We start from the raw sequence: 25,097 nt of genomic DNA, 5'->3' as shown, positions 1-25,097 counted from the left end.
AGTAGATTATCATTGTTATTTTTTAATTAACATTTACTTTCATAGACAAACTACTTTATATGTAGTATTATTTCTATTTATTAGCTTCCTTTGTGATGGGGAGATTCTACCCATTCTAAACTAGCTCTCCCACTTACTACACCCCCAGCCTTCTTCATAACATTTAAGTGACAGCACTCTTCTATCTGTTGTTATTATTATTTTTACTATTATTGCTGTTATACTATTAGACAGTGTCTTGCTAGGTAGCCTGGAACTCATGATACTCACTTAGCCTCCCCACAGCTTGGGTTACATGCATTTGTGTTAACATCCTCATTTTTGTGTCAAATGGACTAAGAAGGGGAGATATCTTCTGTGACTTGGAAGGAAAAGGAAAATAGCACAAGTTCAGAAACAAGGTTCATTTTATGTTTGTAGTAATGTTTTTATAAGTGTGAAATTGTCATGAAGCCAGATACCGTGTCTCACACCTATAATTCTAGCTTCTCAGATTGAGATCTGAACCCAGATCTGAGATTATTCTGCCTAAATAGGAAAATATATGATCTCCAATTAACAAAAGCTGTGACTCAAGTGGCAGAGTGCCATCCTTGAACAAATAAGCTAAGGGATAGATCCCAGGCTCTGAATTCAAGCCCCATGATCCACACCAAAAGGAAAAATGAATTTAAAAAATAACAAATATCAAGATAGTTTTTTGAAGGGAAAGAGCAATTTCTGCACTAATGAATAGTTAAGATTTCATCAAATGAATATTTGAGATTTAGACCTTTTTGTTCTTAATTTTCCATGACATATTAGCTTTATTTATATATCAATAATTCTTACCCTATCCCTTTACCCCCAAAATTAATAGGCATATTATTTTTAGAACTTTAAATAAGCTAAAGTTAATTTTGCTATGACTATTATTCCCATTTCAAGCACAGGGTCAGATTTGTGTCTTGCTCAGAGTATACACATTTCTAGGGACCAGTTGGGACAACAGTGTTCTATATAACTTATATGGAGGGAATACCATAATTTTGTTGAAAAGATGTATTCCGATTCTCCAGTTTTAGCACTTAGATCCTGGCTGAGAATAGGTGAAAGTCAGGCCAAGTGAAAATTCCTGTGGTGGGCACCAGAAAGTTCTTTGTTGTACACATAGTGGCACTAGACAGCTGTTGCTCGCAATCCCTTGGTTGTATCTGAGAATTGTTTTCCGCCAGCCAGGACCTCACCATATAGGCCACGTTCACCAGATCTTCAAGTCCTTTCTTCCTCAGCCTCCAAGTCTGGCCCTGGGTGTCTATGTAGGTACTTTATGCAATCAAAAGACCTCAACACTTGAGCAGTTGATTTTACAATCACTAACTTGTGTGTTATGATATATTTGTCATGATACATTAGATGTGTTATGATAATTAGATTCATGGGAAATATATAAGCCCAATACCTTCTGCATTTTGTTACCTCTTATTTTTCCTCATTAAAATAACCAGATTTAGCTATGCACTGGTGGTTCACACCTGTAATCCTAGCTACTCAGGAGGCTAAGATCTGAGGATCACCATTCAAAGCCAACCCATGCAGTAAAGTCCATGAGATACTTATCTCAAATAAGCCACTAGAAAACCATAAGTGGTTCAAGCAGTAGGGCACTCACCTTGAGCTGAAGAGCTGAGTGACAGCACCCAGGCTGAGGGTTCAAGCCCCATGACCAAAAAACAAAAAAACAAAAATAGATTTAGGCTAGGCACTGGTAGCTCATGCATGTAATCCTGCTTATTCAGGAGGCTGAGACAGAGGATGGAGATTCAAAGCCAGCTAGGGGAGGGAAAGACTTATCTACAATTAACCACTAGAAAAGCAGAAATGGATTTGTGGCTCCAAGTGGTAGAACATAAAAGTTTAGGGACAGCATGCAGATCCTGAGTTCAAGTCTAATGACTGATGACAAAAAAAATGATGAGGCTTGTTGTATAAATTTGTGTGTATGAGTGTGTGGGTTGTATATGTACTGCCAGGACTGAGGCTTGAACTCATGGACCTGGATGCTGTCTCAGCACTTTTATTCAAAACTGGTGTTCTACTATTTGTGTCACAATTCCTCTACCAGCTTTTTTTCAATGGTTAATTAGAGATGAAATCTTATGGACTTTGCTGCCTGGGCTGTCTTCAAACCACAATGCTAAGATCTTAGCCTCCTGAGTAGCTAGGATTAGGTGTGAGCCACCAGCATGACTTTCTTTATCCATTCTTGATTGATCACTAAACTGTCCATGGTGAAGTCATTTCTCTCTTAAAGAAGTAGAAAATAAACCTGTTCATGAGTTAATACCTCACAGGGGCTCATGAGGGCATCTGTGCCTAGTAGCATTCCTGTAAAGGCTCCATTCTGTGCCCAGCATCTGCCAGTATTTCCCTAAACAAACCTTATCACATCTGGACAAGTATAGAATGGAAAGTGATGAAGTCTTAAACCAGTCTGAAAAGTCCTAGGTTGGATTAACTCAAGCCTGCCAATGTGGAGTATCCTGATCACAGGAGAGGGACCTTGGGTTGACCTCAGACTAGCTAGGAAGATAAATCTACTGAGTTCCAGGAAGATGGCGGAGGAGAAGCTGGAATCTGAACAAGCTCTCGCATAGAAAGGAGTTTTAGAGTTCCAGTGAACAGTCCTAAGCCAGAGAATCACACCAAGTGTGTCATCACAGGACAGAGAGTTAGACAAGAGAGGGGAAGCCAAGGAAACGCAGCAGCTGCCGCTCCGGCGGCGGGGCCGCGGCGGTGGCAACCACCGCCGCGGAGACATACCTGAGACACAGAGAGTCGGGGACGAAGGAGCCAGACGCAGCGGACGAGCGGATTCTACTCAACACCAACAAGAACCGACAAGGAGCGAGCATCTTCATCCTGCTGTTTGCAGACCAGAGACGACCCAGGATCCAAGACTCGGCGTGAGTACAAGCCCGACATCCTCACTCCTCAGGGAGCAGAGGAGGGAAGGCCACCCCTCCCCCCCCAGCACCGGTGATCTCCATCTTGGATACCGACAAAGTTCGGAGGAGCTGCTAGCTCCAGCTCAAGCCTTGGAATAAAATGAGTCATTTAGCAGGTCACAAGAACTTAACGGCAAAGTGACCTGCCAGACTCAGCTCCATCCAGGGAAAAGTCACCCAGCTCAGGCGCCAGCCATTGGAGTGCCTTACTTCACTGGGTAACCAGAGCCAGAGGCTGCCCCTCCCTCTAGCAGCCTCGACAATCAATTGAAAAACAGAAACCCTGAGAATGGCTCCAGGCTGGGCGCTGTGAGCTTTATCACAAAATAGCCCCAGGGAAAAGCTACTGTTTATTGAAAGGCCTCAACTCTACCCAGAACCTAGCCTCATCACCACATCCCCCTCTTTTGTGACTCTCAAAGCAGACCGCCCTCCCAGAAAACTAACCTGGGAGGGGGATCTCAAAATCTTGGGTAAAGCAGAGCATTTTTCTGCCTCTTCCAACCAACCGACTTAAGAAACCAATCAAGCCACAGGACATCAAGCTGACCAGAGACTCCAACAAGAGACTGGTTGCAGACAAAAGGGAGATACAGGATTCTTCCCACTCCTCCCCCCCCCCCAAAAAAAAAAATCAAAAGACTTTTTTTTCTTTTTTTTTTTTTTCTTTATCTTTTTTTTTCTTTTTTTCTTCTTCCTCTTCTTTTCTTTTTTTTTGCTTGTTTTTTGTTTTTTGTTATCTTATATATATATATATATAAATTTTTTTCCCTTCTAAAACTTTTATTAATCTTTAATTTTTGCCTCTTCTGAAAAAATAATTGTTTTCCAGTAACCTTTTTTTTTTCTCATCTTATAATTTTTATTTTAGGAATACGTGAATAAGAGTTTTCCTTTCTTTTCTTGTCTTCTTTCTCTTTTTCTTTCTTTCTTAATTATCTTTTTGTTTTTTATCTAGCTCTACTGAACTTCTGATCTTTTCTTCTCCCGTTCCCATCCTTAAAGCTTTTCACATCTCCTCTATGTCCCTCCCCATTCCACTCTAAATAGACGGTCTTTTAACCTCTATAATAACATTAATTTTTACGTTTCTATTCTTTTTCTGGTCTCTCTTTATTCCCCTTTCCGTCTCTTCTTTCTCTCTCTCTCTCTACTTGCATCCTACCCAACTCATTTCCTGCACTGTGATTAGGACATAGTTAACTCTCCCTGTGCCTCCCCACACCAATCTACTCCTATTTTTTACCCACATCTCTCCCTAATCCTAATAATTTCTGGTTTTCCAAATTCTTTTCTGTGGTTCGAAGTCCTTTAACATATAGTCGTTTGATGTTGAATAGATGTATCTGTTGAACTAGATTGTATCTGTAGACTATTGACTGTACAAATGCAAACTTTGGTTGATGGTTGCCTTAAGATAGTGTTCTAGCACAAAACTGGTGCAATCTTTATCTCAAATGGGCCGAGTAAGCCGGAAAAACACAAGAAAAATGGCAAATTCGGGTATCTCAATTCCCAACCTTGATAATCAGGGATTAGAACAGATAAAGAATAATCCAGAGGAGAGTTCCCAAATAGCTCTACAAACACTAATAGCAAACATGATAAATGAGAAGTTTGACAATGTACAAAGGACTCTGTATGAGCGTGATAGGGAGAGAGAGGAGGCATCCCAGAAGTTTATACAGGAATATCATAAGCGTGAGGAAACTTCTCAAAAACTGATACAGGATTTGCGTGAACAACTTGAGAATACTCAAAGAGAAAGGGAGGAATGGCGTGAGCAGGCAGAGAACACTCAAAGAGAACTGCAGGAATCCCACAGAAGGGAGGAAACTAATCAAAGAGTAATTCACGAATTAAGAGACCAGGTAGAGAATACACAAAGATCACTAAAGACATTCATGGAATCCATTAACAAAGAGCTGAAGGAAGTCAGGGAGACCACAAAGGGAATGCTGAATGGAACCCAAAAGAAGGAATGGGAGTCCAAAGAAACCATAACCAATCAACTAAGTGATTTGAGAACAAACACTGAACACCAAATTAAGGAAGTAAAGAAAATCATACAAGACCTAAAACAGAGCTTCAACAAAGAACTTGAAACCATCAAAGCTGACCAATTAGAAGGAAAAGAGATAAAAAACAAAGTAGAGAGTCTTGACAGCAGGTTAGACCATGCAGAAGATCGAATCTCAGGGATTGAAGACAGCCTAGATATTATAGAGAAAGAACATACAACCATCCAAGACAAGTCCAAGAAATATGATAGGTCTATCCAACACCTGGAAGACACCATCAGAAGGCCCAATCTAAGGATAATGGGTGTAGAGGAGCACCTAGAAACAGAAGTTAATGGTCTAGGAAATTTGTTTAACAGGATCCTAGCAGAGAACTTCCCAAACATACAAAAAGATAGGCCTATTCAGATACAAGAAGCTTTTAGAACCCCAAATAGACCAGACCAGAATAGGACATCCCACCGTCACATTATAATCCACACAGGATCAACCCAGACCAAGGAAAAGATCCTTAAAGCTGTCAAGGAGAAAAGGTTAATCACCTATAAAGGGAAACCAATTAGAATTACCTCAGATTTCTCAGCAGAGACAATCAAAGCAAGAAGAGCCTGGAATGACGTATGCCATGCCCTAAAAACAAACAACTATCAACCAAGAATACTGTACCCAGCTAAACTCTCCTTCATAACTGAAGGCCAAATAAAAACCTTCCACAGCAAAGAAAAATTGAAACAATACATCTCCACCAAACCAGCCCTGCAAAAGATTCTTAAAGATGTCCTACACATAGAAAACCAACAAGAACGCAACAAAGGCCAAGAAACTGCACCCAAACTGAGAATCCAAGAACCTTAGGAAGAACCCAGTTTTCACAGCCCCCAAGAAGGTGGATAACATGGGAGGAACCCCCAAATACCTCTCAGTCCTATCTCTTAACGTTAACGGACTGAACTCTCCAATTAAGCGACATAGACTGTCTAGTTGGATTAAAAAACAAGACCCCTCTATCTGCTGCCTGCAGGAGTCACATCTTGCCCGTAAAAACAAACATATTTTCAAAGTTAAAGGCTGGAACAAAATCTACCAAGCAAACGGCCCTCATAAACAGGCGGGAGTTGCAATCCTAATATCAGCTAAAATAGACTTCAAACTAAAATTCGTGAGAAGAGATAAAGAAGGTCGCTACATACTAATTAAAGGATCTCTCCTTCAGGAGGATATTACAATTCTAAATATCTATTCGCCAAACAATGGAGCACCCAAATTTATCAAAGAAACACTACTTTCCCTCAAATCCCATATAGATCCAAAGACATTAATTGTTGGGGATTTTAACACACCACTCTCCCCACTAGATAGATCAACTCGGCAAAAACTCAACAGAGAAACCGCAGATCTAAACAGCTGCATAGATCAATTAGACTTAACAGACATTTACCGAACATTTCACCCAGCAGCAACAGAATACACGTTCTTCTCAGCAGCACATGGAACGTTTTCTAAAATAGACCACATTTTAGGCCACAAAGCAAACTTGTCTAAATTCAGAAACATTGAAGTTATACCTTGCATTCTCTCTGACCACAAGGGAATAAAATTAGAATTCAACACCAAAAGCCACCAAAGAAAGTCCGGTATTAAATGGAGGCTGAACAACACACTGCTGAATCATGAATGGGTCATGGAAGAGATTAGAAAGGAAATTCAAATGTTCATGCTATTCAACAAAAATGAACACACAAATTACCAGCTCCTCTGGGACACAGCAAAGGCAGTACTCAGAGGCAAGTTTATAGCTCTGAGCTCCTACATCAACAAATTGGAGAGATCGGAAACTAACAATTTAATGACACATCTAAACCTCCTTGAAAAAGAGCAGCAAGACAAACCCCAATCCAGTAGACGGAAAGAAATAATAAAAATTAAATCAGAATTAAATGAATTAGAATCCAAAAAAACTATCGAAAGAATCAACAAAACAAAGAGTTGGTTCTTCAAAAAACTTAACAAAATTGACAGACCCTGAGCAAACCTTATCAGAAAAAGGAGAGAACACACCCAAATTAATAAACTCAGAGATGAGAATGGAAACATCACCACGGAAACAAACAAGATTCAGAACATTATTAGGGGATACTTCTCAAAACTTTATGCTAATAAGTTTGAGAACTTGACAGAAATGGACCTTTTCCTAGCAAATATTGACATGCCAAAACTAAACCAAGATGAGTTAAACCAGCTTAACAGGCCCATATCAAGCATTGAAATAGAAACAGCAATAAGAGACCTCCCAGCTAAGAAAAGTCCAGGACCAGATGGTTTTACAGCGGAATTTTACAAGGCCTTCAAAGCAGAGCTCACACCAATACTCCTCCAACTCTTCAATGAAATTGAAAGAGAAAGCTCACTACCGAACACATTCTATGAAGCCATCATAACCCTCATCCCAAAACCAGACAGGGACTCATCAAAGAAAGAGAACTATAGACCCATTTCTTTGATGAACATTGATGCAAAACTTCTCAACAAAATTTTGGCCAATCGACTTCAACATTCATCCAAAAAAATCATACACCATGATCAAACAGGATTCATTTCAGGGATGCAAAGCTGGTTCAATATACGCAAATCAATTAATATTATTTATCACATCAACAGGAGCAAGAATAAGAACCACATGGTTATCTCAATAGATGCAGAAAAAGCATTTGACAAGATCCAACACCCCTTTATGATGAAGGTTCTGGAAAAATTAGGAATCCATGGAACATTCCTCAATACAATAAAGGCTGTATATGACAAACCTACAGCCAGCATTATACTCAATGGTGAAAAACTAAAGCCATTTCCTCTTAACTCAGGAACAAGACAAGGATGCCCACTCTCTCCACTTCTCTTCAATCTAGTATTAGAATGCCTAGCTACAGCAATAAGACAAGATGCAGACATAAAGGGGATCCAAATAGGGAAAGAAGAAATAAAACTCTCCCTCTTTGCAGATGACATGATCTTGTATTTAAAGAATCCCATAGACTCCACTCCCAAATTACTCAAGCTGATTCAAAACTTTGGCAAAGTAGCAGGTTATAAAATTAACCCCCAAAAATCAATGGCTTTTCTATATGCCAACAATGAGAAAAGTGTGGCTGAAATTAGGAAAGCAACTCCATTTGTAATAGCCCCACAAAAAATAAAATACCTAGGAATTAACTTAACCAAAGAAGTGAAGGACCTCTATGATGAAAACTTTAAAATCTTGAAAAAGGAAATCAACACAGAACTTAAAAAATGGCAAAACCTCCCATGCTCCTGGATTGGCAAGATTAACATCGTGAAAATGGCAATACTTCCCAAGGCTATCTACAAATTCAACGCGATACCTATCAAAATTCCACCCTCATTCTTCAAGGAAATAGAGGAGGCAATCCAAAAATTCATATGGAACAATAAAAGACCCCGAATAGCAAAAACGCTCCTCAACGGAAAGAACACTGCTGGAGGAATATCAATACCAAATTTCAAACTCTACTATAAAGCCATAGTAATCAAAACAGCTTGGTATTGGCATAAGAACAGACCTCAGGACCAATGGAATAGAATTGAAAACCCAGAAATGAACCTACAGACCTATAGCCATCTAATCTTCGATAAGGAAGCTAAAACAATAGAATGGAAGAAAGACAGCCTCTTCAGTAAATGGTGCTGGCAAAATTGGTTAACTACATGTAGAAAACTAAAGCTAGATCCTTATATATCACCCTGTACCAGAATCAACTCCAAATGGATCAAAGACCTTGAACTCAAAGCAGACACTCTGAAAACATTACAGGATGGAATAGGAGAAACCCTAGGTCTCCTTGGCTCAGGCCGAAATTTTCTGAATAGAGCCCCGGAAGCACAACAAATCAAAGAAAGGTTGGACAAATGGGATTGCATAAGATTGCAGAGCTTCTGCAGGGCAAATGACATAGCTGGCAAGATCAATAGAAAGCCCACCGATTGGGAGAAGATCTTTACTAGCCATACAACGGACAAGGGTCTCATATCTAAAATATACTTGGAACTCAAAAAATTAAACCACCCAACAACAAATCCTCAAAGAATCAACTGCCCAATAAATAAGTGGGCGAAAGATTTAAAGAGAAGCTTCTCTGAAGAAGAAACAAGGATGGCCAATAGACACATGAAGAAATGTTCAACATCCCTAGCCATAAAAGAAATGCAAATCAAAACAACATTGAGATATCACCTCACTCCAGTTAGAACAGCAAAAATCAAGAACTCTAACAACAACAGATGCTGGAGGGGATGTGGACAGAAAGGAACCTTACTTCATTGTTGGTGGGAATGTAAACTTGTTCAACCACTTTGGAAAGCAGTATGGAGGTTCCTCAAAAGACTTCACATAGATCTCCCCTATGATCCAGCAATCCCACTTTTGGGCATTTACCCAAATGTTTACAAACAAGACCACACTAAAGCTACCAGCACAACTATGTTTATTGCAGCATTATTTACCATAGCTAAGATATGGAACCAACCCAGATGCCCCTCAGTAGATGAATGGATCAAGAAAATGTGGTATATATACACAATGGAATTCTATGCCTCCATCAGAAAGAATGACATTTCCCCATTTGTTAGGAAATGGAAAGGTTTGGAAAAAATTATATTAAGTGAAGTAAGCCAGGCCCAAAGAAGCATAGGTCCCATGGTTTCCCTTATTTGCAATATCTAGTATAGGTATGAGTCAAGCGGAAAAGGTCAGATAATGTGATGTTAGGAAAATGAACCCTTAAATATGTATTTTAATGTTTTTGTTTCTTTCATGCATGTGTTTCTAACGCATTTATAAGATTATTTCTTTGTTGCTTTGTATGTCCCTCCCCCACAGTGTAACCCCCGCTTTCACTATATTTGATGTCAGTATAACATGTGGAGGAGATGGGGACAAAAAGTCGTTTAAGGATTCAGGTGGACCTGTTGCAACAATGAGAAGTACAAAATGTCATGTCAAAACCAGCTTTACAATGTCGGTGTGGGGGGGGGGGGAGGGGGGTATAATTGGGTGGGGGGAGGGGGGTAAAATTGGGTGGGGGGAGGGGGGAGGCGGGGAAGGGAAGTGAAGGGGAAACAAAGGAGGAGGCTGCAATGCTTGGTAAGAAATGTATGCATTATCCTGCCCATGTAATTGTAGCCCCCCTGTACAGTATGTTCTCAAATAAAATAAAATACAATTAAAAAAAAATAAATTAACAATAAAATAAAATAAACACTGGAATTGGAAAAAAAAAAAAAAGAAAAAAGAAAAAAAAGAAGTGAAAATGAATGATTAAAAAAAAAGATTAGAGAGTCTAATAGGTCTCAGGGATTTCTAAAGCATTCCCAAATGGGCAGCAGCATTATACTTTCTCCATATGATATCTAAATAAGAATTCTATTTTTAAAAGTTTTATAGAGAGAAGATAAAAGCACATGATAATATCTCTCTCATTTATTTCCTAATTTTGGAGGATGGTTTGGAACATAAGGAACAGAGAAAAAAAATGAGATGTACAAGACGTTATGTTGAAAAATGAACTTTACAACTTTGGTGTGGGAGGTGGGGGGTGGGGGGGAAGGGGAGTTGAGATGTGAAGGGATGGGAAGGGGAAACAAAGGAGGAGACAACAATGCTTGATAATAAATGTACTCATTATCTTGCCCATGTAATTGTATCCCCTCTGTATGGTATTTTCACAATTAAAAAAAAGAAGAAAAAAGAAAAAAAAAAAAAGATAAATCTACTACTTTAATTAACTACATTGTTTTTACTTGGAGAGAGCTAAGCATTCTAAATTCCATGTGTCCTAGATGACAAGTAACAAAGAGACCTTTTTTCCTAGTCCAATCTATTGTCCATAAAGACTTAGGGTCCTGAAAAAGTAATGTTGAAACTCAAAAGATGGGAATACCTAGTTTTATTGGCATTAGGGGGATAGGGAAAAGGTTTATTTATGTAAAAAAATACAGTTAATTTTATTTATGTAAACAGTTAATTTCTTAACTGATCAACAATAATCATATACCAATGGAAGAATGACTTGTAAAGAATAAGGTTTGCTTCATATTTTGGGGCCTCTGATTTCCATTGTGCATTGGGGTGAGTTGCTCATTAATAGAGATCTAGGTGTTGAAGGAGTGGTTCAGTTGGTAAAGTACTAGCCAGTGAGCAAAAACATCAGGCACCAATTTCAAGTCTCAGTCTCAGACCAAAAGATAAGAAGAAAACAGAGATCTAAACAGTGGGAAGTACCTGCTATGTCCCAAGTAAGCAAGTGAAACTACTTTCTTGTGTTGCTGTTTTGACACAAATGTGTCCAGTGCACCAATTCCCTTAGTCTTCACATTCTTTTCCAGGATGAATGAATCAAGCTAGAGGCCTCACTTACATATAGTATGCCATCATGTTCTCTGATGGCCATCCTGAGCCTGTGACTTTTCATTTCCCTGTGCCAGTGGCTGTCCTTTCTGACATGTTCAGCACTATGCAAGACAGTTGCCTACGCACAAGCAAAGCCTATTCCAGTGCTTTCTGAACTTGAACATAGCTTTGATGTTTCTGATGAGACAAGTCTGTGAATATTCCATTAAAGTTAAATAATGAAATGTGAGAGAGATGAACAAGTGTGTGTGTGTGTGTGTGTGTGTGTGTGTGTGTGTGTGTGTGTGTGTGTTGTGTTTGAGAGCCAGAGAAAGATCCTCACTGGAATCTCTTTGAGACTGTGCAAAGAAACACTAGGCAGTTGGTGGTTCTTAGCCAGGCTGTTTGTGGCTGTGGCACCTACCTGCATCCCACCATACTCTTTCTCAGAGTGTTCCTGTGGACTGGTAGGCAGGATATATTTATGGATCAGCAAAGTATTTCATCATAGTTTGTCAGGGGATTCTCCTGTATTTCCTGAATTGACTCTGGAACCCCATAATGTGTTAGAGGTCTGTAACATCCCCATGTGTCTCCTGTTAGAAGTATGATGTTAAAGCAGAGTGTGGTTTTGGGGACATGTGGATATGCAAATGTTTATATGTATCTGTGCTTGTATATATGTGCCTGTATATGTATTCATAAATAAGTATAACTGTGTGTGCTCTTGTGTGCCTGTATGTGTACTCGTGTATGAGTGTGCACATTTTTAAGTATGCATGAATATTATTTTTATTTTTTATTTTTTTCCTCATTGGGTTATACTAGTTAGGGTAGAAGTGAGCCTCCTTTCTTCCTTTATTTTTCTTTCTTTCTTTCCTTCTTTCTTTCTTTTTTCTTTCTCCCTTTCTTTCTCTCTTCCTTGCTTGCTTTGTTTCTATTTTGGCAGTAAGTACTAAGGCTTGAACTCAGGACCTAGAGACTGTCTCTTAGTTTTTTCACTGAAGGCTAGACCTTGAGACACAACTCCACTTCTAGCTTTTTGTTGCTTAATTAGAAAGAAGAATTTCACAGACTTTCCTGTCCCTAATAGCATCAGCTTGCAGATAAGCCTGTCTGTCAACCTGCAGTTCTAGCATAAAAGCGCTACAGACCAAACAGCCACATTTGTGTTTCAGTAAGACTTCATTTATGAACTGAAGTTTGAATTTCTTTTAATTTTCACAGGCCATATTAATATGAGTGTTTATTATTCCTTTGATTTCTAGCTCATTGACAGTTTAAGAATTAAAAACTAGCCAGGTGCCATGACTCATGCCTATAATCCTTGTTACTTGAAAGGCTGAGCTGTAAGGATCATGATTTGAAGCCAGCCTGAGCTTGTGAGACTGTTACACCTATAAACTATCAAAAAAATTCAGAAATGGAGCTGTGGCTCAAGTGATAGAGCACTAGTCTTAGCTAAGAGAAAGCACTCAGGCCCCAAGTTCAGTCCACAGGACCCACTCAAAAGAAAAAATTTAAAAACTATCCTAAATTGATGAGTTACCATTTGCAAGCCTCTGCTTTGTCTAGACCATGGAAACATAATAATAATACTATAATACCGTAGTCTTAAAAACGCACTCAGCAAGTAGAACACTTGTCCAATGAATTTGTTCCAGGCAGTTACTTTAGGATATCTTCACAATGCCCTTGTTCTCGACTCTTACCCTTTACTGTCTCTCAGTGCTAAAACAAACTGTTGCTTGTTATCTTGACCTTGTTGTAGTCATTCCTCTTATGACTTTCAAGCTCCTGGGATGAGATGAATCTACAACATTCTTCTGACCACTTCAGCTCCCTGAGATGCATTGATGGTTTAGACCAGCCCTACACATTTGGTTGCCTCTCAGCAGCCAAATCCAACAGCAGCATTGACCATCTGGGCAGTCATAGCAAATGTGATTCTATGTATGACTTCTTTTACACCAGCTCCAGCACTGCTAACCATACCTAGACCAAAGCTGATGCCTCTTCCACCAAGAACATCTTCAATGAAGTCCATTTCTGGGAACCCTGCAAGCCAGATGGTAGATACCAGCAGATTGCAAGTGACCTGCACATCATGGAGGACAGATCCTACTCCAGGTATCCAGTGATAACAGTAAAACCCCCAGACCAGAGGACAGTGCTGAGCCCAAGCTGTTCACTTGTAGGAGACCCATTTTGGGAGCAGTCTGGTATGTCTCTCAAAAAATAAAAGTCCCTTTTTTGCCTTACCTGCACCTTTGCAGTGATAACTTTGCTGCCACCAAGGGCCAGGAGAAAGCACAGGGCCTCCCATTCTCACCCAGAACTTTATGGCTTTGACCTGGCTGCAGGTTAGGGACTGGAGAAAGGAACCAGAAGATTGACAGTGAAGGCTGACATGAGCTAGCAGTAGAAAGGAAACCCAAGGCTCTACCTGTATGCCAAAGGGCCATCTAGATTCTGGTTTGCCAGGATCTGACCACAAGACGTATGGCCCCCTCACAGCTCCAGGCAGGTTGCAGATTTCCAGCATCAATGTGCACTTCCTGCAGCCTTACCAAGGGGCCAACATTCACACCATTGCAGTGGTGAGAGTTCCAGGGTTCCCACCTTGCAGAGGACCCCACAGCATCTGTCCGTCCTTCCCTGGAGGCTAGCAGGAGCTTCCTAATGAATTCTGCCAGGAACCCAACCCCTCCTCAGGTGAAGTTGTCTAGTGCTGACAACCAGAAAGCAGGCAGCCTGTACAGAGAGGCACCCAGATGGCTCAGCACCAGGTAGATTACTGGCCTTTGAATTTGAATGCAGCCCCAGGAGGCCTTGAAAGTAACCCTTCCATGCAACCCATGTCCACAGGGCACAATGCCATCTAACTCAGCATGGAGGGACCCTGAGCACCCATAACATACAGTAGTGTCACCCACTATACATAAGGACTCAGGGTTGTTTCTCAGGCATCCAAGAGCCATCCAGAGCTGACTGAGTAGGAAAAAAAGCCAGTCTGCAGAAAATGAGTGATGGCTTCAAATGGGCTTATGAGTCAAGCAATAGTATCCTATTGCCAGAAGACACCTGTGGTGCACTCTCTAACCAGCCAGAGAACTGCCAGGATGGCATTGAAAAACCACAACCATTAGATGCTCAAGATGCTCAGGTGCAGGCGTGACCAATTTTCCACCATGCTAAGGAATTAAATGTGCAGGAATCCAGATGCACAGAGCAAAGCTGCAGAAAAGCAAGCATACATGGCCATAGCTGCAGCTAGTGAGGCTGAGGATAATGCTGGCATTTGAAGGGATAAGGCTGAAGCCACTAAAAAATGTTCCTTCACCAGTACCTACAAAAACCACCTGAAAGAGGCTCAAGCACAAGATCTCCAGGCCACCTCCATCAAACACCATGTTTTAGACCCTTACCTAAGCAGATCCAAGTTCATCAGAACACAGTTCTGGGGATCACAGTTCATTATCCTCATATTCTGGGTGACCAGACTATATCCCCCCCACTTCTAGGAGGTAGGCCTGGCCAACCCATCCTCATCTAGAAGTGGAATGCCTCACATTTCTCAAATCAGAGGCCTGAAACTGTTCAACAGAGACTGAAGTGCTACTCTGAGCCAGAGAAAATAAATGAAGTGGGACTCTTGGGACGACAGGCCTCACTCATGCCATGGAATACCTGAGGATACCTACCACAGATTTTTGCTGACAGGCTGATGGTTTTTTTTTGAGGAAACAAGCAAACTAGTGGGCTCCCAAAAGAGAAGGCAGAGGCCCAAGACTGGGAGTGTAGGGAGCCTTTGTCCCAAGAAAGACCCCATGCCAACTCCTTTAGAGAGATATCCAATGGTCATGAAAAATCTGAAAGGGCAAGGAAGTCTGACCCACTGGAAAGACTTGGAAACTTTGCTGAATATCAAGCATCCTATTAGGAGCTGAGGAAGGATTTAGAGGGCAGAAGTTCTGGACAGTATTACTCAGCAGGTAACATTCTGGATGTGAGTTTGGGACAACAGTGGAGCCCCAGAACCTTCATGAATGCTCCCTATTCATAGACACTATATTCACAGGTAAGCATAGGGCTAAGAATCTGGTGATAATCTGCTCTGACCAGACATTCAGAATCTGTTGGGCCCAGCAGACCCACTTGAATCAAGTTATATAAGTGTTTGTGAGTAATGTCTTCTGTGAAATTACTTGAGGACAAAGTTGGTATCTGTAGAACAATTTTAGGTGCCATATTTCTGCCAGCCCATCTTTCATTACCAGTATGCTTGTCTTAATCTCTTAGCTTACTCTGTGAGTGTGTGTACACACGTGCATACATGCATGCATACACACTCACATAGGGACTTGTTCTCTTGCTTAGCTTTTTACCTCAAGCCTGTTGCTTTACCACTTGAACGACAACTCTGCTTCTGGCTTTTTGCTTTCTTCACTAGCTAGCCTCCTTTGTACCTTGGCTTAATTAGTTTTCCTCCTTTTTGAAGGGATCCTTCACATCCATCCAAAGGGACCTTGAGGAGGCAAGCAGATACAGGAGAAAGATTATTATATGATTTATTAGAGGAAGCACATGGCACCTGTCCCTATCCAGGTAGCAGGAGGGTCTGGGGGCCAGAAGTAAGGTTGGTGGGAGCTCAGGTGGGTCTGGGTGGAGAAAGGGAAGGGCCAGCTGTATGGTTGGAACTCCAGGGCTGGGAGGAGCTCAGGTCTGTGGGGAAGCTGAGGACCAAAGGTGTGTACAATGCTTGCACTTCACATCTAGAAAAATCTTGGGGGGAGAAGGATATAGACTTGGAAGCAACAAATCTGGTAACTTTTTTATTTTATTTTTTCCAGTCCTGGAACTTGCATTCAGGGTCTGGGTACAGCAGTGAAAACCATAAGTAATCGAACCCAGGGCTTCATGTATGCAAGGAAAACGCTCTACCACTGAGCCACCTTCCCAGGCTTAACAGCAAGCTTTGTATGGCACTTTTATGACAGAATGATTGGCAACCAGTGATTGGTTAGCTTTTTGTATATGGCACTTTCTTTTAGTCACCTAGAAATACTGCAAGTTAGGGCTGGGAACTTGGCTTAGTGGTAGAGTGCTTGCCTTGCATGCATGAGGCCCTAGGTTCGATTCCTCAGTACCACATAAGCAGAAAGAAAGTTGGAAGTGGCGTTGTGGCTCAAGTGGTAGGGCACTAGCCTTGAGCCGAAGAGCTGAGGGACAGCACCCGGCACAGAGTTCAAGCCCCACAAAAAACTACAACAACAAAAAGTACTGCAAGTTGGAGTGAATAGTTCTGAATATAACTGTGTCTATATAGTTGTCTATTTTTACATTAAAAGAATGATGAAAGGAAATGGCAATGAGCAAGATGATTGTATTCATGAACTGACATTGAATTGAAACTATTTGAGATAAAAAAACTGGGAGATAATAAAAAGATGTAAAGCTGACTCATGCCTGTAACCTAGCTATTCAGGAGTCAGAGATCTGAGGATCCATCACAGTTCAAATCCAGCTTGAGCAGAAAAGGCTGTGAGGCTCTTATCACCAATTAACCACCCAAAACTGGAAGTGGAGCTATGGCTCAAAAGTGTTAGAAAGCATATTTATAAGGTACCTTGTGATTTTTCTGTTCCTTTGTATGTCCCTCCCCCATGGTATAATCCCTGTTTTCACTGTATTTGATGTTGTATAACTTGGGGAGCAGAAGGAAAAAAACAAATTGTTTAAATAGGGATACAGGTGGACCCATTGTAACAATGAGATGTACAAGATGCTATGTCAAAAAACAAACTTTACAATTTAGGCAGGGTGGAGGGGGGTAATGTAGTGTGGAGATGGGAGGGAAGGGATGGTAGGAGGAAAATAAAGGGGGAGGCAACAATGCTTGATAAGGAATGTACTCATTACCTTGTTCGTGTGATTGTAACACATCTATACAGTATTTTCACAAGGACAAAAAAGTGTTTTTTTTAAAAAGTGTTAGAGAGCTAACCTGGATCAAAAGAATGCAGTGATAAAACCCAGGCCCTAGTTCAAGCCCCACAACTGACAAAAAAAAAAAAAAAAGCAGGCAGGGAGCAGGAATGTACTTAGTGTGTACATCTGGCTGTACCCAATTTATGTGTTGTGGGATGCCAGCACTAGATCTTGAGCTCAGGGTCTGCATTCTATCAGAATATTTTGGTTTAGGCTGGCACTCTAACCCTTGAGTCATACCTCCACTTCTGTTTTTGTTTTGGTTTGGTTTTTTCTGGTTAATTGGAAATACACATTTCATGATTTTACTGCTGGTTTTGAATGGTGATCCTCTGATCACAGCTTCTTGTAATTCGGATTATAGATGTAAGTCATGTACTCAACAAGGTGTGTTATGTCTTTAATATGTCATGTAGGGTACATAACACTTTAGAATACAGACATCTGACATGACAGTAGAGATTGGTATTGGATAAAGAATGGATTTAGTCAGGCATTAGTGGTTACACCTATATCATTAGCTACTTAGGAAGGTAAGATCTTATTATCAAAGCTAAAAGCCAACCCTAGCATAAAAGACATCTCAATTAATCACTTACACACACACACACACACACACACACACACACACACACACACACACATATTCCTGAAAGTGGCCTAAAAAGATTGCCATCAGAGTCAACTTGTATATAGAGAGAATGGGTTAATTATAATCCATGATTAATTTCTCTTCATTTTTCCTCTAGAAAAGCAGGTATCCAGTGTCTGAAAGTCAGTCTGGGAACATCACAAAACTCACAGGATTAGAACCCTATCCACATCATCAGAATCATCTCATACTTCAGAAGCTCTAGCACTGTCCTAGGAGGACTGGAGCCAATCAGGAACTTTACCTAGAGAATTTTCAGAGGAGAACACACCAGCTGACTTGAGACCCCCAAGCCAAGGATACCCATTCGCCCCACATGGTCAAGAATATGAATTGTGGCCACTGAGCACAGCACCATTCACCAAGTAGCTAGCCCTATAGAGGCCTCCACCATACAAGTGTGAACTCTGGAAATACAGGAGCCCAGACAACACAACTGCAGACACTCTCCTGGCCACTCCTGGATAGCCCTGTCCAACACTACTTCCTGTTTTCTTGGATGCAAATGTGACCTACCTGTCACTTTTCTGTGTTCAGCAGTGCCCATCCCCCAGGACAGCCAGCTGTGAATGCAGACACTTGTTGTCCTCAGTCAGAAATGCTGCATACTTCTTTTTTCTTTTGTTTTGTTTTGTTAATAAAGAAGCAACTGTATTGAGAAGGTTCCTACACTGACCTGCCAGGGCCACAGCACAGGCTTGGGAGCTGACACTGTGACCAATGCTGTATAATTCTAAGTTCCAGCCTCTGTAGGCATCCACATGATGACCTCTAGCTCCACCTCTCCATAGTTTGCCCCATAGAAGCCTATCCAGAATGGCCCCAATTCAACAAGGTAATGCCTTTTACCACAATGTCTTGTTTATCCTGTTTCCCAAGCCTCATTCTATAGGTTAAGGCCTCAGCATCTAGCACCTTGCTCCATTTTGAGACACACTGAACTGAAAGTTGGTACTGGAAAATTAACTGGAGGAAAAGGCTTTACTCCAATGGTTTGTTTAAAAAAAAACCGAAAAACTCACTGGGAGATTTATCAGTCTCAGTGCTGTCTCTATGCTCTTTTGCTCAAGGCTATCACTCTACCATTTTGTGTCACACTGTCAGTTCTAGTGTTCTGGTGGTTGATTCAAAATAAGTCTCATGGACTTTCCTGCCTGTGCTAGCTTTGAACCATGATCCCTAGATCTCAGCTTCCTGAGGTAACTAGAATAACAGGCAGAGGCCACCAGTAAACATTTTTCTTGACTTTTTTTTAATAATAAAAATTTCAGTAGGGCTGGATACAATGGCTCACATCTATAAATCTAGCTACTCAGGAGGCAGAGATAAGGAGAATTGAAGTTCAGGGTTAGCCCAAGCAAATGGTTGGTGAGATGCTCAATAAAAACACAGTATTTCTACCTGTCATATCCTCTATGCAGAAAGCAGATATAGGAGGATGCAGTCCAGGTGGCCCAGGCTGGCCCAGGCTCAAATGTGAGTCCCTATTCAGCTAGTAGCATGACTCTGTCCAGAAGCCTTGAAACCTTAAGTTCAAATCCCAGTAAATGCCTAGATAAATAAACACAGGAACTATAAATTTCTTACTAAAGTAGAAGAAAATGTGTTCTTAATTGGGCACAGTAGCTCAAGTCTATAATTGTAGTTAATGCATAAGCAGAAACCTGAAGATTAAAGCTCAAGGCCAGCTGAACAAAAATGTTTGAGAGGCTATATTGCAACCAATGGCTATTCACCTATAGGGGAAGCACAATGACTGCATACTTGTGTGTAACTGTCATCCCTAGTGATGTAGGAAAGCACAAGTAAAAGGACAGAAGCTCAGTGGCTCAGGCATGCTATAAGATAATACTTAAAAAATAGCCAATGTAAAGCTGGGTGCTGGTGGCTCATGCCTGTAATCCTAGCTACTCAGGAGGCTGAGATCTGAGAATCGTGATTCAAAGCCAGCCCAGGCAGGAAAGTCGGAGAAACTCTTATCTCCAATAAACCACTAGAAAACAGGAAGTGGCACTGTAGCTCAAGTGGTAGAGCGCTCACCTTGAGTTGAAGAGCTGAGGGACAGCACTCAGGCCCAGAGTTCAAGCCCCACGACTGACAAAAAAAAAAAAAAAGTAGCCAGTGTAGCCAGGCACTGTTGGCTCACATCTGTAATCCTAACTATTCAGTAGGCTGAGATCTGAGGAACAGGGTTTGAAACCAGCTCAAGCAGAAAATAAGCCTGAATATCAAAACTAAATAAGAGAGAGTACAAAGCCCTGAGTTCAAGCCCCAAGATTGGCACAAAAGAAAAAAAATGAACATTTATTACTCATAATTCTGAAACTAGAAGTTCAAATTCAAAGTGTGGCAGCTTCTCTATAAGATTATGGCGGCTTCCTGGTTCATAGATGCACCTTCTCATGGTGTTCTCACATGTTCTAACTGGGTTCTCATATCCATGAGGCCCCATCTCTTAAGATCCTACCTCCTTGTAACAGAGGGTAAGAGTCATCAAGAATTTTTTTTAATTTTATTTATTGTAAAGATGCTATACAGAGGGTTTACAGTTACATAAGTAAGAGAATGAGTACATAACTTGTTGAGCATTGTTATCCCTTCCCTGTTTTTCTCCTACTATCCCTTCCCTCTCCCACCTCCCTCACTCCTCTTTACCATCAAAAATTTTTGAGAGCACATAAATATAAGTTCCCACAAGGAAAAGCAATAAGGTAATCTCTTTGGTAACCAATGTATGACATATTTTCCCATACAAGTTGGTTAGGGCCTCTTCTAGGATCTGTCCTGTGAATCAGTGAGAATGCAGTGAGGTGTGTGGAAAAACAAGAACGTGTGTCTGCACAGTGTTTCTAACCTGCATAGGCTCTTCTGTGGAAAATATTCTTTATGTGTTTTTGTTCCCAGTAAGTGTGTTATGTCATTCTCTCTTCAGTAAGTTTGAATGGGCTTAGGACCTTTAGTACTTGGCAGTACTTATTATAGATGCTAAGGAAGGATATGGCAACCTTATTCATTCATGTTCCTATCCAACACATCTGTAGGGACAATAATGGTTGTAATCTACATGGTAGGCTGTTTCTTGGTTTTGAGCTATTGTCTCGCCTATAGGTAGCCTCTAGGCACACAATCTGGTGGTGAAGCATTGAGCAGTTTTTCCTGTGTTCCATTACCATTGGGCATAAAAACAAATGAGCCACTGGTAGCTCATGCCTGATAATCCTACTCAGAAGGCTGAGATCTGAGGATCTCAGTTCCAAGCAAGCCAGAACAGCAAGTCAATGAGACTATTGTTTCCAATTAACCAGCAAAAAGCTCGAAGTAGAACTGTAGGGGATAGTGCCTAGGTAGGCCCTAAGTTCAAGTCCTAGAACTGACAAAAATAGTAACAACAAACAAAAACCCCAAATCAAATATTAAAACTCAAGAAGTAACTCTGAGTTACCTGTAGGTGTCATGATTTGGACCAAGCTACTTCCAACTTTACTTCAACCCTCTTCCTTTTCCATGAAACATAATCACCCAGCCAACTGAAGCTGCTTACCAGTTGTTTTGTATCAGGTTCTTTTTGGGAAAGGGACACAGGCTGATGAATCTTAGTTTAGTATTGTAGTCTTTCAAGATCTCAGAGAAAAGCTTGACATCAGTGGCTTATGCCTGTAATTCTAGCTACTCAGGGGCTGAGATTTGAGGATCATAGTTCAAAGCTAGCCCAGGCAGAAAAGTCCATGAGACATCTCCATTAACCACCAGAAAACAAGAAGGGGCAGAGTATTAGTCTTGAGCAAGAAAGCTCAGGAACAGCACCTGGGCCCTGAGTTGAAGACCCCTAACCAACAGAAAAAAAAAAAATAAGAAAAAGAAAGATCTCAGAGAATTGCTCTTCTCTTTCCTGATGTGAGCATGTGATCCACAATATCACCACAGTGAAGCTGGTACCCATCAAAATCATACATTTGGAGAGCCCATCAGAGAAGGATTGCTACCCAAGCCTAGCACATTGGAGGGATGCTACTCCTGTTTCTGTGTGTATACACAGCACAGCACTGAGACCAAGCCTCCAACAAACGTTCAGCCTCCTGAGTCCCAGTCCCACACCTTCTTTAAAGCATGATAGTACCTCCTCTCCAGAGTTTAGCTATGTGAAGGCCAGGGAGAAGATAATAGACCACCTGAATTCAGAGGAAGCTGACTAGGGAGATTGTGGGAAGGCTAAGTTCCTGGCTGATATCCTGGACCCCAGGATATGAAGATCAGAATCACCATGGAATCTTTTCCAAAGATGAACAACTCAACTGTGGAGGAAGCTACTCTCCAAAATCAATTCACAGAGAACCACAGAGGAAAAGTGAGTAGAGACAAGTTCTAATGGTAGCCTGGATCTGGCCCTACATCTCTTAGAAAGGGAGAAGAGTGTGATTACTTGTCAGAGTTGCTGAACCTTGTCACCCCTATGTAGGCAGTGTTCTCACAGAGAAAGTAAGGGTTAAAAAATACTGTCCTTGGGTGTGATGACTTTGGGCATGAAGATTCATGCTGTAAAAGCTAAGCTCTTTGGCTGGCATAATTATGATGATGTGGATCTCTTTTCTTCTGGGGCCACTGTTCTCCACTTCTTCCTTAGCATAGCTGGCAATATCAGGTAAACATTTGCATTGCTTTACTGGAGAGAGTACTGCTTCTGACATTTAGTATAAAGACATCAGCAATACTACTCAATATACCTTGAATAAGCTAGGGGCCAGTGGCTTATGCCTATAATCCAGCCACTACAGAGATGGAGATGGAGATCTAAGGATCACAATTCAATCTAGCACAGGTAAGTGAGTCTATGAGACTCTTATCTCTAATAACTACCAAAAGGCAGGAAGCACTCAAGCACTAGAAAGTAGGCATTGAGCAAAAGAGCTAAGGGACAAGCCAAAGTACTGACAAACAACAATAACAAACACCTGGTACACAGGACTTCCATATGTAGGCAAACATTGAGAACAGAATGTCCTCAGTACTCAGCTTCTCTTTGTATCAGAGGCTATCTGTTTTCTGTCTGCCTGTTTATCACCTGGCTTTTTTTAATGGTGGAAAAAATGTATAATTAGCCAGCTGGACTCAGTTTAGATGATTCCAGTTTTGTTGGTAACATCTAAAGCATCATAATCAGGAGCCAGTTGAACATATACCTTCTTTTCTCCATCAGGTCTGATCAGGGTATTGACCTTAGCCACATCAATGTAATAGAGCTTCTTCACAGCCTGTTTGATGTGATGCTTGTTGGCCTTGACATCCTTAATGATGTCAAGGGGTCAGGGGAGCTTGATCATAGCATAGTGGTCAAGCTTGTTTCTCTTTGGAGCACTCTTCTGAGGATATTTGGGCTATCTTTGGAGCCTCAGTATCATGGGATACCAGAAGGTGGGTGAAGTGCACATCTTCTTTTTGTGGCTATGGATACCTTTCAGCACTGCCTTCTTGGCCTTCAAAGCCTTTTCCTTGGCTTCAGCTTTAGGAGGGGCAGGAGCTCCCTTCTTTGCTTTTAGCACCATCTTGGTGGGGAAAAAAAGCTGTCAGGGCTGGGAAGGTGGCTCAGTGGTAGAGCGCTTGCCTTGCATGCATGAGGCCCTGGGTTGGATTCCTCAGCACCACATAAGCAAAAAGAAAAAAAGCCGGAAGTGGTGCTGTGACTCAAGGGGTAGAGCGCTAGCCTTGAGCTGAAGAGCTGAGGGACAGCGCCCAGGCCCAGAGTTCAGGCCCCACGACCGGACCCAAAAAAAAAAAAAAAAGCTGTCACCTGTTTATGAAACATATAACATATGAGTCATGCCTCTAAACCAATGGTAGGAAACCTCTTTTCCTGCCAATTTGGCCTATGATGTTAGCTGACATTAGTGTTTATGTTGCCATGGAAATAGCTCCTATATTTTAATTTTGAATCCTGATGGTGGGCCCAAATCAAATGATATTTCCTTAGCAGATGTACCCGTCTAGTCTAAGGATGGGATTTTAAGCACATCTTTTATTCATGAAAGATTCTTTTTTGTTTTTTCTAAAAGTTTTTCCATTTTATTTTTTCTCTGTTTTATTGTCAAGGTGATGTACAGAGGGGTTACAGCTACATAACTAAATGCATAATAAGTACATTTCTTATCAAACTTGTTACCCTTTCCCTCATTTTTCTCCTATTTTCCCTGTTCCCCACCCCACCCCCAAGTTGTATAGATTATCTCCAACATATTGTCTTGTGAGAATTGCTGTTGTATTGGTTCCTCCTTTGTCCTTTATCTCACCATTCTGTTGTTCCGCTTCCCTTCCCTAATTCAAATAAATGTATATACAATACCAGGGTACCAAAATCAAATGCAGTGACAACAGGAGACATACCATAGGGTCATGAAAGATTCTTGATTGAGACAGTAAGTGGCTAGAGATACAGCATGTCAGTTGAGTGCTTACCAGCATGCTCAAGCCCCTGGGTTCCTTGTCTAGGACAACATCAATAAAGCCATCAGTCAGAAGCTTTACACTGTCATACCAAATCTCAGGATACTTGGAATAGTTACTAAATAGGAGTTTTTCCAATCAGTTATTATTGGTAGGACAGGAAAGTGCAGTATCTCATAGAGCCTATGTGGAAACAGCTGAAAACATGTAGATGGAACTCTAGTATGCTTCTAAACTACCAAAATAGGATGGCCCCACCACACAAGACTAGGATAGCATCAGTGTCAGTAGTGCTGACAAGAGATGCCTGCTAGATGTGAAAGCTTAGACTTGAGTGTACACTCAAGTTTGTGTAGGGGTAGTTTTTTTTGGTGTGTGTATGCCAATACTGGGACTTGAACTCAGGGCCTGAATGCTATAGCTTAGCATTTTTGTTCAAGGCTAGTGCTATACACATGAGCCACAGCTCCACTTACTAGCTGTTTGCTCATTAATTGGAGATAAGAGTCTCATGCACTTCCCTACTTGAGCTGCATTCAAATCATAATCTTCAGACCTCAGTTTCCCAAGTAGTTAGGATTATAGGCTTATGAGCTACTGTTTCCTGG

At 41.1% G+C, this 25,097-nt stretch overlaps 2 pseudogenes; one reads left to right on the top strand and one right to left on the bottom strand.

Moving 5' to 3' along the window:
- Positions 1-14,569: 14,569 nt before the first annotated feature.
- On the top strand, positions 14,570-15,139 carry LOC138823789 (protein Shroom2-like; annotated as a pseudogene).
- Positions 15,140-23,165: 8,026 nt separating this feature from the next.
- LOC138823768 (large ribosomal subunit protein uL23 pseudogene) lies at positions 23,166-23,594 on the bottom strand (annotated as a pseudogene).
- Positions 23,595-25,097: the final 1,503 nt, after the last annotated feature.

The sequence above is a fragment of the Dipodomys merriami genome, unplaced genomic scaffold (assembly GCF_024711535.1).
Source record: "Dipodomys merriami isolate MVZ:Mamm:240054 unplaced genomic scaffold, mDipMer1.0.p SCAF_123, whole genome shotgun sequence".
Taxonomy (NCBI): domain Eukaryota; kingdom Metazoa; phylum Chordata; class Mammalia; order Rodentia; family Heteromyidae; genus Dipodomys; species Dipodomys merriami.
Note: the sequence above shows the minus strand (reverse complement) of the source record. Positions and strands in the feature narration are given on the sequence as shown.